Raw genomic sequence first — 20,000 nt, forward strand, 5'->3', positions numbered from 1 at the left:
AAACAGAGAAGAAAAGAGGAAATGAGAGAGTGAGTGAGGGAAAGAGGGAGTGAAGGAGAGAGAAGGAGAGAGGAACGGAGAAGGAAAGATGAAATTAAAGAGAGGGTGAGGGAAGGAGGGAGTGAAGGAGAGAGAAGGAGAGAGGAACGAAGGAGAAAAGTGGAAAATAATGAAAGAGTGGGTGTGGAAAGAAAGGAGTGAAGGAGAGAGGAGAGAAAGTAGGAGAAATTGAGTGAGTGAGTGAGTGACTGACTGACTGACTGACTAAAGGAAAGTAAGTAAAGCTGAGGCATACGCTATAGATGCGCGTGGCCTCGGTGTTCATCTCCGTGGCACCATTGAGGTAAGGAAAAACTTAAAAGAAACAAGATAAAGAAAAGTAAGTGTGTAGCGAAGTTATATGAATGTAAGAAAGGAAAAGGATAAAGAGGGAGAAAAAGCAGAAAGCACCGAAGGTAAACTGTTTAAAAGTAAAGAAAGGAAAGGAGAGAGGAAGACAAACAGCACCAAAGAAGAAAACAAGAGGACAAAGAAAAGGATGGAAGATAAACGGCTTAAAAGAAAAGGAAGGAAAGAAGAGAGGAAGACAAACAGCACCAAAGGAGAAAACAAGAGGACAAAGAAAAGTATGGAAGATAAACGGCTTAAAAGAAAAGAAAGGAAAGAAAAGAGGAAGACAAACAGCACCAAAGAAGAAAACAAGAGGACAAAGGATGGAAGATAAACGGGTGAAAAGAAAAGAAAGGAAAGAAGAGAGGAAGACAAAGAAGAAAACAAGAGGACAAAGGAAACGGTTTAAAAGCAAAAAAAAGGAAGAAAAGAAGACAAACAGTACCAAAGAAAAAAAGAAGAGGACAAACGATTATTAAAACGTCTTGCCGTGATGCGTAAGATCCAATTTGCCGCTGATTTAAACGCACGCAAGACGCAGAAAAGATACAAATGACAAAAAAAATAGCCATTGAGTTTTTTCTTTAAGTCAGGACGCAGTAGAAGAGGACAGAAGTACCGCAGCGAGGGAAGGAGAAGGAAGTTTATATTTAGGATAGAGAAATGAAGAAAAAAATATATGATACACAGAACATGATGAAGAGAGGAATTATATGCTAAACGATGTAAAAGACACACACACACACACACACACACATACACACACACACACACACACCAGTATTCTTCTTATCTATACGTGCGTGAAAGGACAAGAAAACACAGAAATAATTAACAAGAAAGAACAACACACACACACACACACACACACACACACACACACACACACACACACACACACACACACACACACACACACACACACACATGAGAAGGCGGGTAGCTAGGTAGGTAGTCAAGCACATAAACCCATGTGAAGGGGAATATAAATAAAGAGTTAGCCACACCCAAACACCCACCACCACCACCACCACTACCACCACCACCACCACCACACTCACCCTCACCACCACCACCACCATGTTTATCCATAACACCACCGTCACTACTGCTGCTAATGCTACTACTACGGTTACTATTACTGCTACCACTACTACTACTACTACTACTACTACTACTTCCACCTCCATCACACACACACACACACACACACACACACACACTACGCTGGCTCTTCAATAAATCGGTCAGTCATTACCAATTTAGGCCAATCTAAATATTAAAACGACTAGTGGAACCTTGCCATCACTTCGGGAATGTTGCCAGCCTGGTTTAGTTACCCATTAAAAACATAGGAGAGCATTGTAATTGTCTCCCTCGTTTAGTCAGCCCTTAAAAACGCAGGAAAACATTGTGAAGGAAGGTAAGAAGAGAGGAAGGATGGGAGGATATAAGGAAAGACGTACAGAAAGAAGGAAGAAAGGAAGGAAAGGAGGAATTATAGAAGGAAGGAATTAAGGAAAGAAGGAGAGAAGGAAGGAAGGAAGGATAGGAAGGAAGGAAGGACGGAAGGAAGGAAGGAAGGAAGGACGGAAGGTAGGAAGGAAGGAAGGAAGGAAGGAAGGAAGGAAGGAGAGGGAGGAAGGAAGGAAGGAAGGAAGGAAGGAAGGAAGGAAGGAAGAAAGGATAGGAAGGAAGGAAGGAAGGAAGGGTGAGAGCAAGTAGCAATATAAATAAAGTAGAAAGGAAAAAAAAATTAAGATAGGAAAGTCGGAATTAATGAATGAAAGAACGAAGGAAGAAAGGGAACGAAAAGAGACATAGAAGGATTTTGATAAAGGTAAACGTCCTCTTGACTGATTGACTAACCTGACTGCCTTACTTACGCCTGTCCCGACCTCCCCCTCTCCCCCCTTCCCCCTCCTCTCTCCCTCCCTGTTACTTCACCAGCTGTTTCATGTGGTGGAGAGTTTAATAGAGAGAGATGGAGAGGGAGGGACAAGGGGAGAGGGAGGGGGGAAGAGGGAGATGTGGGCGTGACTTACACAAGTGATGACGTAGATGTGACGTCATGTAAAAGTTCGACCTGCTATTGGCTAAACGCGCTGGCCAATGAGAGTCGAGGATTTGTTTTTTCACTTGATATAGTTGTTTTTGTGGTGGTATTGGTGGTGGTGGTGGTAAAGGTGGTAGTAGTAGTAGTAGTAGTAGTGGTAGTAGTAGTAATAGTAATAGTAGTAGTAGTAGTAGTAGTAGTAGTAGTAGTAGTAGTAGTAGTAAAAAAGTAACAGTAGTAGGAGAAGGGAGGTACAGAAAGGGGAGGAGAAAAAGGTTGAAAGGAAGGAATAGAAGAAAGGATGGAAAGAGAGAAAGGACATGGAGGAGATATAAAAATGGAGAGAAAATGAAGAGTGGAAGGGAGGTACAGACAAGGGAGGAGAAAATATATGAGAGGAAGGAAAAGAAGAAGGGAAGAGAAGGGAGAAAGAACATGGAAGAAGGATAAAAATGGAGAGAAAAGAAGGAAAGGGATGAGAAAGCGGAATAGAGAGGAAGGAAAAGAAGAAGGGAGGGAAAAGGGGGAAAGGATAAGGAAGAAGGATAAAAATGGAGAGAAAAGAAGGAAAGGGATGAGAAAGTGGAATAGAGAGGAAGGAAAAGAAGAAGGGAAGAGAAGGGGGAAATGATAAGGAAGAAGGATAAAAATGGAGAGAAAAGAAGGAAAGGGATGAGAAAGCGGAATAGAGAGGAAGGAATAGAAGAAGGGAAGGAAAGGGGGAAAGGATAAAGAAGAAGGATAAAAATGGAGAGAAAAGAAGGAAAGGGATGAGAAAGTGGAATAGAGAGGAAGGAAAAGAAGAAGGGAAGAGAAGGGAGAAAGAACATGGAAGAAAGATAAAAATGGAGGGAAAAGAAGGAAAGGGATGAGAAAGCGGAATAGAGAGGAAGGAAAAGAAGAAGGGAAGAGAAGGGAAAAAGATAAAAATGGAGAGAATAGAGATAGTGGAGGAAAAGGAAAGGGATGAAAAAGAGGAATAGAGAGGAAGGAAAAGAAGAAGGGAGGGAAAAGGGGGATAGGATAAGGAGGAATGATAAAGATGGTGAGAGAAGTAATGGTGAAGAAGAGGGAATGGTGACGTGGTATGGTGTGACTGCCGTGAGGGGATGATCAAAGGCCACCACCATCACCACCACCACCACCACCACCACCCCCATCATTACCACGCTCACCCATTCTTTATCCCCCTTCTCTTCCCTGCCCCACTTCCCAGCAAGAAAATCCATCACATTCACCTATCACTATCACCCCTCCTCATCACCAACCATCACCATTATCTTTCATTATCAACACCATTTTCTCATTATTTCATCGCTCCAATAAAATAGTTTGATCTTTATCGTGACAGTCATTAGTCTATCATCATCATCATCATCATCATCATCATTACGTAACACGGCGGACCCAGGTGAGTGAGTGTCTGGTAATGGAGATAATTGAGGGTACTGACCACCACTGCTGCCGCCACTACCACCCCACCACCACCACCACCAGGGCCAGTACCACAATGACCGACCTTCCACTGAACTCGACCACCACCACCACCACCACCACCACCTCCCTCACCACGCCAACAATCACCACCACCAGGATAGCCACACCACTTACAATTTCACTACCACCATAATTATCTCAATACCACCACTACAAGCTCTAATGAACACCACCACCACCACTGCAACCAACACCACTGCAGCTACCCCGTACACCACCACTACACCACCTCCACCACTTGCAATATGTTTTTTTTTTCTAGTTTGAGTTCAGAACAATAATACACACACACATACACACGCACAGATATACATACATACATAGTTTTTTTTTGTGGTCTTGAGACGAAAATAGCCGAGAATAAAAAGAACTTAGTAGAAAATTTAAATGTCAGACAAATAAACAATAAACAAATCCAAAAAAATATAATAAAAAAAACATTCCAACCCACATTATTGATAAAGAAACATAAAGAAGCATAAGAAAAATAATAAAATAAATAAATAAATAGATAAACTTCAACAGACCTTGAAGGCAAAAAGAAACTCGCCAAGGCTGAAGCAACAAGTTAATAATTATCACGTTGCTTGTAGAACTCTCTCTCTCTCTCTCTGTGTCTCGTCTATTTTTCTTTATTTCTCCTTTTCCTTTTTGTTGCTTTTTTTATTTAATTCTCTCCACCTATTTTTTTTCATTCTTTCCTCTTTCCCTTTGTTTATTTTCTTTATTCGTTGTTTCCTTTCTTTTACCTCTTGTTATTTCATTCTCTCCGTCATTTTTATCTTTTTTTCTTTCATTCTCTCTCTCTCTCTCTCTCTCTCTCTCTCTCTCTCTCTCTCTCTCTCTCTCATACATTCATTAATGGTACACAGTTTGGTTTCGTGGAAGGATTTTCTCGTTCGTAATATTGGCTTCAAAAGGTCGAGGGTCAGGAGGCAAGGAGAGAGAGAGGCGGAGGGAAGGAGGAAGGGAGGGAATGGAGGAAGGGAGGGAAGGCAGAGGCAGGGAGAAATCAAGGAAGAGAGAACAAGTGAGTGGGTTGGAATTATTTTTTAGAAAGTTACAAAAAAAAAGGAGAGACGTAAGGGAGAGAAGGAAGAAAGGGAGAGAAGGGAAGGGAGAAAGGCGGAAAATCAAGGGAGGGAGAGAGAGAGGGGGAAGTGAGAGGGAGTTCGAATTAATTATAGAAAAGCGTAAGGTGAAAGGGAAGAAAGGGAGGTGGGCGGTGCGGAAGAATGAAAGGAAGGGAGGGAGGAAGGGAAGGGAGAAGGGAGAAGGGAGGGAGGAAGGTGGGGAGGTGAGAACAGTAGTTGATGAATGACACGAAGGTAGAGAGGTAAAAGGGTGGAGGAAAAAAGAGAGAGAGAGAGAGAGAGAGAGAGAGAGAGAGAGAGAGAGAGAGAGAGAGAGAGAGAGAGAGAGAGAGAGAGAGAGAGAGAGAGAGAGAGAGAGAGAGAGAGAGAGAGAGAGAGAGAGAGAGAGAGAGAGAGAGAGAGAGAGAGAGAGAGAGAGGGGAGGAGGGAACGAAATGGGGGAAGGGGAAGGAAGGGAAAGAGGAAGGGAGAGAAAGGAAGGAGAAAAGGAGGAGGAGAAAAAGGTATGGAGGGAAAGAATGAGCACAAGAAAAGTGAAAAAAAAAGGAAGGAAGGAAAGGAGGAAGAAAGTTAGGTATCGGGAGAAAGGAAGAAAAGGTAAGAAAGAAAGGAAGGAAGGAAGGAAAGGAGGAAGAGAGTTTGGTATCGGGAGAAAGGAAGAAAAGGTAAGAGAGATGGAGAGAGTAACGGAGGGAAGAAGGGGGAGGAAAAATAAATAGGGAGGAAGGTAGATAGGAAGACAGGAGGGAGGGAAGGAAAGAAAGAAGGAAGAAAGGTAGGTAGATCTGTAGTTAGCTAGGAAGACAGGGAGGAAAGAAAGGGAAGAAGGAAGCGAGGAATGAAGAGGTAGGTTGGTCGGTAGGTAGGGAGATAGGGAGGAAAGAGAAAAGGAAGGGAAGGATAGGTTGGTAGATTGGTAGATGGGTAAGGAGGGAAGGAAGGAGGAAGAAAGAAAGGAGGTAATGAAACAGATAGGGAGGGTGGTAAGAAAGGCGGAGAAGGAAAGGAAGGAAGAGAGGGAAGGAGGGCAACAGAAAAGTAAGAGTAGAGAAGGAGAAAGAAAGATAGGTAGAAAGATAGGTAGAAAGTTAGGTAGGAAGGGAAGGAAGAATGAAAGGAGGCAGAAAAGTAAGAGTAGGGAAGGAGAAAGAGAGATAGGAAGAAAGTTAGGTAGGTAGGGAAGGAAGAAGGGAGAAGGGAGGAAGGGAGGGAGAGAAGGACGGACGGAGAAAGGGAGGGAGGGAAGGAGGGAGGGAGGGAGGTAGAGAATTAGGAACACAGGTATGGATTGTCGGCAAAGAGTCAGCCACAGGAAGTGTTGGCTGCGACGACCCAGGCAATAACGATGATGACGATGACGACGACGATGATATAATAACAGCAACAGTAATAATGCTGAGGAGGAGGAGGAGGAGGAGGAGGAGGAGGAGGAGAAGGAGGAGGAGGAGGAGGGGGAGGAGGAGGAGGAGGAGGAGAAGGAGGAGGAGGGGTGTTATTCTTGCTTAAATTTGTTTTGCTTCCGTCACAGTTGTCGAAACATCTGGCAAACACATTAAATCCCCCACCACACACACACACACACACACACACACACACACACACACACACACACACACACACACACACACACACACACACACACACACACACATACACACACGCAACAACAACAACAACAATACTGCCACTACTACAATAAAAAACATTGACATCAGTAGTATAACCGACTCCCAAAATAGCACAAAACACACACGCACATGCACACACACACACACACACACACACACACACACACACACACACACACACACACACACACACACACACACACACACACACACACACAGACACACACTCACCACACTCAGCAAGGGTCGCAGGCCGCGGCGGTGTGGCGTGGGTGGGCGTGTGTCGTGTGGGTGCGTCGCGGCGCGTGGCCTCCGTCAGGCGGGTGCTGCAGCTGCCCCATGGACACTGCTGCTGCTGCTGCCGCCGCAACACTACATGTCCCCGGCGCGGCGCGGCGCTACGTGATCCTGACGACCCGACACGCGGGGCACTACTCAACACAGCTGGCGGGGCGGGGAGGGACGTGCGGGGCGGCTCAGGAGCCGTGTGGCGTGGCGTGCACGACACCTGCGGCTCAGACACACGCCAGCGCGCGGAACACACCTGCTGAGGAGTGAGTGGCCGGCCTGAAGGGCACACTGGCCGGCACACGTCCAGCGGGCAGGTGTCACCTTGGTTGCCACTTCACACCTGGCTGACGGCCACCTCGGCTTGCCGTGGACTGCCACAACACCTGGCCGACGGCGGCACGACCTTCATCATCCCCCTGTGACACATGTGGCCTGGCAACCCGGGGGGTGTCCTTGGGGCTGAGTATTATTGGCGACAAATTGTACTGAGTGGTACTCGCGGCGCCAAGTACTGTTGTCTTCCGTAGCCAAGGCAACGAGGCAATCAATTGGTGACACCCGTCTCCACCGGCCGTCGCTCGCGGCACACGCTTACCGCCGCTGCCCAGCCAGCACGCGGCCGCAGGCTCGATAGAACTGCCTATAACAGGGTCACGCCGCGGCCGCAGCCACCGCACGGCTCGAATATCCTAAGAAGATCACGCGGCGCCGCGCCCTGGCACCGGCAGGACCCACGACACGTCCGGCGAGACGGATCGTGATGGCTGACATTATTCAAGAAGCAGCTGCGGGAACGGAGCGGACACGTGGAGGAAGCATTAGCTGAGTTCTTTTTATGTGTACCTTCTCGTGCGTCTCGGGAAGAGCATGACACAGGCTCCCTGAGGCGCCGCACAGTGCAGGGGATGTGACGCGGCGCCCTGACGGGGCCTGAGTGACCCGTGCCACGGCAGCGCCGAATACGAGGTGGCACGATATGTGAAGCAGTGTCAGCGGGAGTGGTAGCAACCGGCAGCAGCACGCGACGCCCCAGCCGCGCCGCCCACAAACACTGCCGCACACAGAAGGGCGCAGAAAGGACACCTGTCTGGATTCCTTCAGGATTGCTGTAATCTACTCCTGTACGAGCAGCACAAAGGGTCTTCCATCCATCTCGTACGCCCGTGAAGAAAGCCGCAAACTGATCACAGACACAACTTGCGTCTTAGAAACAATACAAACATTCGTGGTGCTGAGTCGGCCTTGACATCGACCATTAAACATTGCTAGCACAGTTTTTCTTCAATGTATACAACTTTTTAGGGGAAGGAAGCTCATCGATACACTACATTGGCTGCTTCTCCAGACACACAAAACTAGATACAGCACTACACTAGTCCACCCTGGCAGCAGCATGATCCTGGCTCACCTCCCTTAGCCGCCGATTTTCTCAACCAACGCCTCCAAAGAAAACGCGCCTTACCACTAGAACTCAAACCATAACTTTAACATTCGGTGCAACGATAACGCGAACTAACCCACCCACGCATCACGCTGTTACGTACACACTAACCTAACCTAACCTAACCTAACCTATTAAACAGCAACAGCACCCACCATATCCAGCGTTATCAACCACCCATCAACAACCTCCTCACCCCACAAAAAAAAAAATACCACACCCATCACATCCAAAGAACTACAAATCAAACAACTTCACAACACCACAACACCAATCACCACCACTGCAACCTTTTCAGTCCAGCCATCCGCCACCACCACCACCACCTCAGCGGCACCCAAACCATGTTAGTACTGAGAGAATCTGGGTCAGGTGAGCAGGGTAACAGGTATGCTCTCATTACACGAACGGGCTTTCCTCTCAAGGTTAAGCAGAAGAATGAGAGGACGAAGCTTGGGGAGAGGGGAGTGAAGGGGAGAATGAGGGGCATGGGGAGAAGGGAGAAGGAGGAAGAGGGGGAGGGAGAGGGAGTGGGGCAAGGTTAAGGGGTGTTTGAAGAGAGTAGACTAAGAAAGAATGTGTGAGGTTAAAGAGAGAGGAAGACTAAACAGTGAGAGGGAATGGAGAGGAAAGGAAGGTGATGGGAGTAAGGGTTTGCGATAAGAGGGAGTTGAGAGGGAAGAGGATGGGGCTACGAATGAAGAAAAAGGGAGGAAGTATAAGTTGCGAGTGGGAATGTAGAGAAAAGGTACGCAGAATACAGGAATAAGGGCACACGATTAATGAGATGGAATGGAAAAAAAGGTAGGAAGGATAGATGATGAGTGGAAATGGATTGAAAAGAGAAAAGGCGAGCAGAATATAGGAATAAGGGCACAAGAATAATGAGAGGGAATAGAGAAAAAGGTAGAAAGGACAGGTGATGAGTGGAAATAGAGAGAAAAGGAGAGGTAAACAGAATACAGGGATAAGGACACACGAATAATGAGAGGGAATAGAGAAAAAGGTAGAAAGGACAGGTGATGAGTGGAAATAGAGAGAAAAGGAGAGGTTAGCAGAAAACAGGAATAAGAATCACACACAAATAATGAGAGGGAACGGAATGGGAAGAGGAGAGGTGACAAGAAAACAGGAATGAAGAGAAAACACAGGCAATGAGAGGGAACTGAGTGGGGTGAGCATAATGACGAGAATACAGGAACCCCCCCAAAAAAGAGAGAGGGGATGGAGTGGGAAAAACAAGCGTAAACAAAGAAAAAGAGAATGTAATAAAAGAAAGAAGCGAATGGAAGCATGAATGAATGAATAAAGAATAATAAAGAGTGAAAAAGGATGCGAAGGAAGAATAAAATAGACGGGGACGAAGGAAGATAGAGAAGGAGAGAACAGTAAAGGGGGCAAAGGAAGGTAAAGAGAAAACGGAGGTGAAGGAAGGAAGGTAAAGAGAAAACGGAGGTGAAGGAAGGAAGGTAAAGAGAAAACGGGGCAAAGGAAGGAAACGAGAGAAAACGGAGAGAATGGAAGGAAGATAAAGAGAAAACGGAGACGAAGGAAGGAGGGAAAAGTAAAAAAATAAAGCATAGAGAAAAATAAATCAAAATAAAAACACAAAGAGGACATAATTAACTAGCAAACAACGAGGAATAATAATAATAATAATAATAATAATAATAATAATAATAATAATAATAATAATAATAATAATAATAATAATAATAATAAACCTTTCGTAACCCTGCCAATACTAGACAACACCGCTTTACTACACTACTTCCCGGAATACAATAAAAGACACAAATAAAATAAACCAAACTATAACAAAGAGAATGAAGGTCACTGTCAGATAATCCATAAACACTGAAAGAAGAAAACAAACAGCAATAGACGAGATGATGAAGTCGATAGCGGGAAGATAAACCCACGAACAGAATGACATAATGACGGAGGTGATGATGGAGGTGACGAAGACAGTGACGCAATAGTGGTGGTTAGTTGATGAGCTGACTCGGAGGCGATTTGTGGAGGTATAAAGGTAAAGGTTAGGTTGGGGGCGTACGTAATAGGGGCGCGTAGCCTTAGTGCTCATCTGTGTGCGTGTGTGTGTGTGTGTGTGTGTAATAATGTTAGCGTTTATGAAGAAATGAAGTAAGTGAAATATTACATGGCATGTCCGTAGAGTTTTGCAGCGATCGAATACATATTCTCTCTCTCTCTCTCTCTCTCTCTCTCTCTCTCTCTCTCTCTCTCTCTCTCTCTCTCTCTCTCTCTCTCGTGTGTGTGTGTATGTGTGTGTGTGTGTGTGTGTGTAGGGGGGAAGGCGTATGTGTGTGTATGAAATTGAGAAGAAAGGAAGAAAGAAAGGAAGAAAGAGAAAAAGAAAGAAAGAAAGAAAGAAAGAAAAGAAAAGAAAAAGAAATCGAAGAATCGCGTCGTTAAACTCTACGGACACATCATGAAGCATTTCACTTTACTCCTGACATTACTGTAATATTAGAACACACACACACACACACACACACACACACACACACACACACACACACACACACACACAAGATCAATGAAGGTTAAGTCATTTTTATACCTTATGATGTGCACGATTCTCGTACTTTCTTTCTTTCTTTCTTTTTTCATTCATTCGCTTTATCCAATATTATTTTTTTTCATTTCTCCTTCCATTCCTTTCTTCTTTCTTCTGTGTTTTCTTGTTTCTATTTATTGTTCATTTATTTATTTATTTATATCTATGTTTGATTGTTTGTTTGTTCGTTTGTTCGAGTCCACTGGGTCCGCCGTGTGCGTGTGGGAGGGTTATCTTATGCCTCTCCTCCTCCTCCTCCTCCTCCTTCTCCATTCCTCTTCATTGTCCCTCCTTCTCCTCCTACTCATCCTCCTTCCCTTTTATTTTCTCATTTTTCCTCGCCTTCTTCTCCTTTCACTTTTTTATCTCTCCCACTCTCCTTTCCCTTCTCATTCTTCTCATTCTTCCTCCTACTACTTCCTCATTCCTCTTTAGTGTCCCTCCTTCTCCTCCTACTCATCCTCCTTCCCTTTCATTTTCTCCTTTTTCCTCGCCTTCTTCTCCTTTCACTTTTTTTTATCTCTCCCTCTCTTCTTTCTCTTCTCATTCTTCTCATTCTTCCTCCTATTACTCCCTCATTCCTCTATATTGTCCCTCCTTCTCCTACTCATCCTCCTTCCCTTTCCTTTTCTCCTTTTTCCTCGCCTTCTTCTCCTTTCACTTTATTTATCTCACCCTTCTTTCCCTTCTCATTCTTCTCATTCTTCCTCCTTCTACTCCCTCATTCCTCTTCATTGTCCCTCCTTCTCCCCATAGTCATCCTCCTTCCCTTTCCTTTTTCCCTTTTTCCTCGCCTTCTTCTCCTTTCACGTTTTTATCTCTCCCTCTCTCCTTTCCCTTCTCATTCTTCTTATTCTTCCTCCCTCCCCTCCCTTCTCTTACCACTACCCCCCACCTAACCCCCACCACCACCACTTCCAATCCTCCTTCCTCTATCCAGCCTCCCTGTCACCCCAAACCCTTCCCTAACCCCTCCTTCTCCCTCCCTCTCAACCTCCCCCAACGCACGGATTATAGGATTGCATGCACAAGTCCCAAGGCGAGTCACGACTGATGGTTTTACCCCCCTCACCCCCCCACAGCCAACCCCACCCTTCCCCCCTCATCCATCCCCTCACCCCCAGCAATCTACCTCCCTCACTCCCCCATACTCCATCATCCCAGCCCTTTCCTCCCCTTTGCACACAATCTCTGCTCTTTCTCTCCTTTCACATCAATATTTGGTCCACATAAGTTAAAACTCCATAAGTACAATATTGGTAATAGGGTGAGAATTAGAGAACAAGGAAAAACGAGGATAAGAAGGAGGAGGAGGAGGAGGAGGAGGAGGAGACACATATAGTATTTTTTTTATTCTTCCTCTCTATTCAAGAAAGGTCAGTCGGTATTCTGCATTCTGTAACACATAAAAAAGATGAATGGTTAGAAAATTTGAAATGTGTGTGTGTGTGTGTGTGTGTGTGTGTGTGTGTGTGTGTGTGTGTGTGTGTGTGTGTGTGTGTGTGTGTGTGTGTGTGTGTGTGTGTGTGTGTGTGTGTGTGTGTGTGTGTGTGTGTGTGTGTGTGTGTGTGTGTGTGTGTGTTCTAATATTACAGCATTTGCAGGAGTGAAGTAAGTGAAATGCTACGTGGTGTGTCCGTAGACTATAATGATGTCACGCTTGCATTCTGTAAGACATAAGAAAGCTAAATGTTTAGAAATTAAAAATGCGCGCGTGTGTGTGTGTGTGTGCAAAAAAACATAAACATATATTTCACGTCTTTTCTCAGTAGTTCTCTTGGCGTGTTAGGAGGTAGTACACACTTGAAGAGTAATTTCCTTGCCTGTAGTGAAACGTACAAGAAGAAAAGGCTTAGTTATCTACCTTCCTCGGACATAAGAAGGAAAATCAGCTCTATAAATCTTTACCTGTCTTTATTTGCAGGTAACTTATCAGCACTTTCCCTTTCTCACCTTAATATTTACCTTGTACGTATTAAAGTTTACAAGAACAAAGAGCAAGATAAATTGACCTTCCTCGGACAAAAAAACGAAAAATCAGCTTTATAAATCTGTATCTTTATTTGCAGGTAACTTATCAGCACTTTCCCTTTCTCACCTTAATATTTACCTTGTACGTATCGAAGTTTACAAGAACAAAGAGCAAGACATATTGACCTTCCTCGGACAAAAACGAAAAATCACCTCAACAAATCTTTACCCATGTCTTTATTTGCAGGTAATTTATCAACATTTTCCTTTTCCCACCTCAATAATTTCCTCGTCTGTAGTGAAGATCTCAAGAACAAAAAAACTCCGTTATCGACCTTTCTCTGACATAAAAAAGGAAAATCAACTATATAAATCTTTACCTGTGTCATTATTCTCAGGTAATTTATCAACTAGCTTCTTCCTCTCAATAGTTGCCCTCTACGTAGTGAAGCTTACAAGAATAAAGACCTTAGTTATATGCCTTTCTCAGACATTAAAGGGGAAATCAACCATATAAATTTTTACCCGGGTGTTTATATTTGCAGGTAACTTATCAACTTGCATTTTCTCAACTCAATAATGGACCGTATTGGCTATACAGGCAGCGCCACATGTGGCCACTCAACTCTAAGCTGTATTTTCCATAGAGTTCAAATTATAGACTAGAGTGTGTCTGAGGCTGTCTCAGGGATACACGGCCATGATGCCGCCGTCGCCCCAACCCGATTATTGCACACACTTCACTCCTACCCGATTTCAGTTTTTCTCCATGTCAAATAGTAGTCAGGAAATCGGGTAGAAGTAAAGTGTGTGAAGTCGTTGGCTCGGAGCGGTGGCGGCACCAAGGCCTTGCATCCTGGAGGCAGTCTCAGACGCACTCTAGTACATAACTTGAGTTCTATGGAAAGTAATGCTTTGACAGTTCACTGAGTGGCCACGTGTGGCGCTGCCTGTATAGCCAATACCAAGGCAAGTATAGAGAAGGTATAGTCATACAGGCGGGAGGAAATCACTCGTTGGTAACTCCCTATTTATTTACCAAGTCAGACTGCCGCGCACCTCACGCCCCATCCGTGTGTGAGCGGCGAGTCTGACTTGAGTAAATAAATGCCGAAGCGAATGAAAGCCGTCACGCGGCTTATGTTCGAGGCGATTTTGACCATGCATATTTTTACTCGGGACGTACCACACACCATCAGAAGCAGAAAAGCATGCAGATTCAGGATCTGGGCTTATAAAAGTGATGCGACGAAACCAGCTGAGTACTAAGGAGTTGAAGGGAAATAAGTGCAAGAACATGTTTATCTATAGATCACTTAACTCTGATTTTCGTATGTACTTTTACAATATTGTTATAAATTTATGCTAGTGTGATGCAGAATTTTCAGGAAGATGATGGTGGTCTCAGTTTTCGTAAAATGGATGTTGGGGTCAGAAACAGGGTGGGAGTGAGGTGTGAAGTCGTCGGTTTGGGCAGACAACGAGGATGGGGGGCTTAATTAGGCTCGAGGAAGGGGCGGAGCTTATCGGGACGCCAGCCAATCATCGTCCAGGATGAGATGCCGTGAACATTTCTATTTATATTTTTTATTCATCGACAATTGCTTCATAGGGTATATAACAAAAAATCCACATCTTAGTTTATTTTATTGAAGTAGTTTATAACATAAAAAAACATCCGAGAGGTCCTAATAAAAAAGCTAATTTCAAAATTTGGTTCTTCACGTTCTATGAGAGTGACGCTACCTTTCTATACTTGCCTTGGCCAATACGGTCCATTCCCCTGAACGTCGTGAAGCTTAAGAGTGTAGCAGTCACCGCTGAAAGCCGTGTGCTCTTCTTCCCCGGCGACTAAGGAGTGCGCAGCACAGACTCATAATTATTTGTGCCATTAACGTTTCCGTCGCTGTCTCGTCTCCGTGTCTGTCGTATCGCGTCTTCATTGTTTGTCTCTTTTGTTAATTGTTTATCTTCGACTGTCCGTCCACGTCCTCCTGTTGTCCTCTTCTACATATTGTTTGCCACATACACCAACACTAATATGTCATCTACACTACACAACATTCATATACACGCATATACACACAAATACGTTTTCTATGTGTTTTGTTTGTGCTAATGACCTGTTTGTATTTTTGTGAATAAATAACCCTGACGGATTTTGACTTTTCTCTATCCGTGAACCATTTAGCAGCAGAACACTCACTAAACCACCAACAAGAGAACAAAGAGCCTGTTTATCGACCTTTCTCGAATATAAAAGGGGAAAGCAACAATATGAATCTTTACCCGGGTCTTTATATCCGCAAGAAACTTATCAACTTGCTTTTTTCTCACGTCAGTAACTCCCTTGTACGTCGTGTAGCTTACAAGAACAAAGAGCTTGTTTAAAGGCCTTGCTCGAACATAATCTTAACTTCTTTTTACTTACATGTAACTAACATCTCTTTGTATTTGTGTCTTGGTTCATCGTCAAGGCAAATAAGTAAGGCGCTTAGTAGTAAAGAAAACTGTCCTTCGTTGGAACCAATAAGGAAAACCAGCATATCCTTTACTTGCTGGGGGGTATATGCAAGAAACTCGATGATCCTCTTTGTTGCCGTGTGGGAGCAGTAAGAGAAAATAGTATCGCTTCTTCCAGGCCATTTATTAGTGGTGGCAAGCTGGAGGGGTGGCCAAGCTGACGTGTTTATGAGTGGAGGGTGAGGGATATTAGGATCAGCAAAGACTCAAATACCCCCTCGTTAAGACCTCCCTAAACTGTGAACGAGTACATTAGAAAACATTGCCATCGTCATCGTTTCTTGCTAGGCATTTGTTTGTTGTGGACAGCTGGAGGGAGTAAAAGGTGAAGGGGAAAAACTAGTAACTATGGTTCTAATGCCCCACTGTCTTTGAATCCCTAAACTGTGAACGTGGACTTAGAAAACACTGTCATCATTTTCTATAGGTTATTTGTTTGTGGTGGAGGGCGTGAAAAGTGACGGGGAAGACCTAGTAGCTATAGTTCGATTATTCCACCGTCCCAAAATCCCTCAACTGTGAACGTGGACTTAGAAAAAATTGTCATCATTTTCTATAGGTTATTTGTTTGTGATGGACAGCTGGAGGGGGTAAAAGGTGAACGGGAAGACCTTGTAGCTATGGTTCGATTATTCCACCGTCCCAAAATCCCTCAAATGTGAACGTGGACTAAGAAAAAATTGTCATCGTTTTTTGCGAGGCATTTGTTTGTGGTGATCAGCTGGAAGGGGTAAAAAGTAAAGGGAAAGAATTACTAACTATGGTTCTAATGCTCCACCGTCTTACGATCCATAAAATGTGAACGTGGTCATTAGTAAACATTGCCATCGTTTATTACAGGTCATTTCCTTGTAGTGGACAGCTGGAGGGGGTGAAAGGTGAAGGGAAAGAACTATATTTTTGTATATTAGCTTTGGTTCTATTATTCCACCGTCTCAGAATCCCTCAACTATGAACAAGGACATCAGAAAACACTGTCATCGTTTCTTATAGGTCATATGTTTGTGGTGGACAGCTGGAGGGAGGGAGATGGAGGGAAAGAATTGTAAGCTAAGGTTCGAATACTTCTTCTACTTCCGCTGCTTCGAATACTCTCCTAGACTGTGAACGCGGACATCAGAAAACAACGTCATCGTTTTTTACGGGGCATTTGTTAGTAGTGGACAGCTGGAGGGGGTGAAAGATGAAGGGAAAGAATCATAAGCTAAGGTTCGAATACTTCTACTTCCATTGCATCGAATACTTTCCTAGACTGTGAACGCGGACATCAGAAAACAACGTCATCGTTTTTTACGGGTCATGTGTTCGTGGTGGACAGATGGAGGGGGTGAAAGATGAAGGGAAAGAATCATTAACTAAGGTTCGAATACTTCTACGACTTCCACTGCATCTAATACTTTCCGACTGTGAACGTGGACATCAAAAAATCCTATCATTGTTTCTTACGGGTCATTTGTTTGTGGTGAACAGCTGAAGGGGGTGAAAGATGAAGGGAAAGAATCATAAGCTAAGGTTCAAATACTTCTTCTACTTCCACTGCTTCTAATACTTTCCTAGACTGTGAACGTGGAGCACATCAGAAAACACTCTCATCGTTTCTTTTATATTTGTTCGTGGTGGGCCGATGGAGGGGTGGCTAAGATTATTTATTTATGGGTGTAGGGTGAAGGGTCATTATAGAACCTCCCTCCAGAACCACCCTCATCACACGCTTCTTCTCCTTCCCTCTTTCTTATCACCTACCTATACAACCTTCCATTAACCCCTTCATCACCTCCTCCTCCTCCTCTTCTTTCAAACGTTTCCCATTCTCCCCATTTCCTCCTCCTCCTCCACCTCCTATAGACTTTTCCTTCATCCTTACTTTGAGTTTCCAAATTACCCTCCTCGAATCTTACATCACCACTCCTTTCTACATCCTCCTAACATCCTTTTCTTCCATCCCATCTTCACATCTACACTCTTAGCATCCCTTCATTGACCCCTTCTTCACATCCTACATCTCTAGCCTTTCCATATCCTTAACTATAATCCTATTTTCATATCTACATTCAACTCTATATACATACAATTACACGTGAGCTTCTATTCATCCCTTTCTCTACATCCCTCTTCTTTATCATTTCCACATCTTTCTTTATCACTTTATCTTCCCCTCTCCACACTACATAATTATCCATCCACTCCTTACTTAAACCCCTAATTCTCCACCCTCTCCACTCTCTCCACACCTCCACACTACATAACTCTCCCTTCACCCCGCACTTCAACCCCTCCTTCTCCACTCTTTCCACACCCTCCCCATACATTATCTTCTACAATATCAATCTACTCACCGCCTCTTCACCCCCTCCTTCGACAATACGAGTTCCCATGGTCACCAGCTGTATATTTGTTTACAGTAGAGCGGGGTTACGAGGAAATGTGTGTGTGTGTGTGTGTGTGTGTGTGTGTGTGTGTGTGTGTGTGTGTGTGTGTGTGTTTGTATTGACTTTGTGTAACCTGTCTTTATGGTATGCAAACTGACGTCATTTAGCATAGTTTAACCTTGTTACGCTCTCTCTTATCCTCTGGTGAATGTGAGAGAGAGAGAGAGAGAGAGAGAGAGAGAGAGAGAGAGAGAGAGAGAGAGAGAGAGAGAGAGAGAGAGAGAGAGAGAGAGAGAGAGAGAGAGAGAGAGAATAAATAAAATGATAGTTGGAAAAAGTTTAGATTAACGTGGAAAATGCAGAATAAATAAGAAAGAGAAGTAAAGAACACAGAAAAAAATGAAAAAGTAGAAAATGAAAGAATAAAAGGAAAAGGATGAAAGAAGAAAGAAAGAAAAAGAAAGAAAGAAAACAGAAGTAAAAGGAGACGAGAAGGGTAAATAAATGAGTGACCGAGAGACGAAAAGAAGATATGCGAAAAGAATAAGGAAAAGAAAGAATCCATATATAGACTTTGTGGACTATTAAGGCAGCAGTAAATAACAACAGAACATCGTACAAAGAGAAGAGAAGAAAATGGAAGGTAAGGGAAGGGAAGGGAAAGGAAAGGAAAGGGTAGAATAAGGTAGGGAAGGGAAAGGCAAGGTAGGGAAGAGAACGAAAGGGAAGGGAAGGAAAGCGTAGGGAAGGGAAGGGTAAGATAGGGAAGGGAAGTGAAGGGAAGGGAAGGGAAGGGAAGGATAGGGAAAAGAAGAGTAAGGTAGGGAAGGGAAGGGAAGGGAAGGGAAGGGAAGGGAAGGGAAAGGAAAGGAAAGGAAAGGAAAGGAAGAAAGGAAGGAAGGAAGGAAAGGAAAGGAAAGGAAAGGAAGGAAGGAAGGAAGGAAGGAGGGAAGGAAGGAAGAAAGGAAGAAGGAAGGAAAGGAAAGGAAAGGAAAGGAAAGGAAGGAAGGAAGAAAGGAAGGAAAGGAAAGGAAAGGAAAGAGAAGGAAAGGAAAGGAAATGAAAGGAAAGGAAAGAAAAGGAAAGAGAAGGGAATGAAAGGGAAGGGAATGAAAGGGAAGGGGGAAAGGCAGAAAATTACTGGGGGAAAAGACCTAAAAAGAGATGACGAGGTAAGATTAATGAGCAAAAAAAAGAAAGAAAATAAAAAAAGAGATATTGCGTGCGTGAGGGAAGAGAGAGAGAGAGAGAGAGAGAGAGAGAGAGAGAGAGAGAGAGAGAGAGAGAGAGAGAGAGAGAGAGAGAGAGAGAGAGAGAGAGAAAGGTGGAGGTATTTTTTTTATATATGAAGCAAAGAACATGTGAGCAAGTATGTGGGTCAGGTGATGTTCAAGGTCACACGCACACGCACGCACACACACACACACACACACACACACAAACAAACACACACACACACACACACACACACACACACACACACACACACACACACACACACACACACACACACACACACACACACACCTTCATGTTCTTCCAGATAACCCATTATTGATCATTATACGGGTGCTCTCTCTCTCTCTCTATTTTGGGATGAAGATTATCAGGTTCCTCATTTCCTTTTTTTTTTTTTTTTTGACGGGGGAGGAGGGGAAGGTTAGTGTGAGAGAGAGAGAGAGAGAGAGAGAGAGAGAGAGAGAGAGAGAGAGAGAGAGAGAGAGAGAGAGAGAGAGAGAGAGAGAGAGAGAGAGAGAGAGAGAGAGAGAGAGAGAGAGAGAGAGAGAGAGAGAGAGAGAGAGAGAGAGAGAGAGAGAGAGAGAGAGAATATGCATTATTATCTTTATAGCTATTTTTTATTATTAGAACTGCCATTATTTTCATTAACATTCCTCGTGTTTTCTTGTTTTGATACGATTGTTATTGCTACGGTTGTTGTTGTTGTTGTTGTTGTTGTTGTTGTTGTTGTTGTTGTTGTTGTTGTTGTTGTTGTTGTTGTTACTGCTGTTATTTTTTGCTTGATTTCCACAGTTCCTTCTCACGTGTATCTTTTCCTTCGTACTTTTCTCATTTATTCATCATTAACAATATATTTTCATCACTGATCGAAGTAACTGTTTAAAAAGGTCGAGAAAGAGGAAGAGCAAACACCTGAGTGA

The 20,000-nt window shown here is 43.9% G+C and overlaps 1 protein-coding gene across 2 annotated transcripts in view; it reads right to left on the reverse strand.

The window, feature by feature from the left end:
• LOC126982968 (cyclin-dependent kinase-like 4) overlaps positions 1–20,000 on the reverse strand; it is an 88,537-nt gene that overhangs the window by 62,233 nt on the left and 6,304 nt on the right. Inside the window, exon 1 of one of the 2 annotated variants that reach the window (XM_050835327.1) lies at positions 6,897–7,471. The exons of the other annotated variant lie outside the window; for it this stretch is intronic. The gene's annotated coding sequence lies outside the window, so the exon portion shown is untranslated. Of the gene's footprint in view, positions 1–6,896; positions 7,472–20,000 lie in introns of those variants that run through there. 2 annotated transcript variants of the gene reach the window in all.

This window comes from Eriocheir sinensis, chromosome 52, assembly GCF_024679095.1.
Source record: "Eriocheir sinensis breed Jianghai 21 chromosome 52, ASM2467909v1, whole genome shotgun sequence".
NCBI lineage: Eukaryota > Metazoa > Arthropoda > Malacostraca > Decapoda > Varunidae > Eriocheir > Eriocheir sinensis.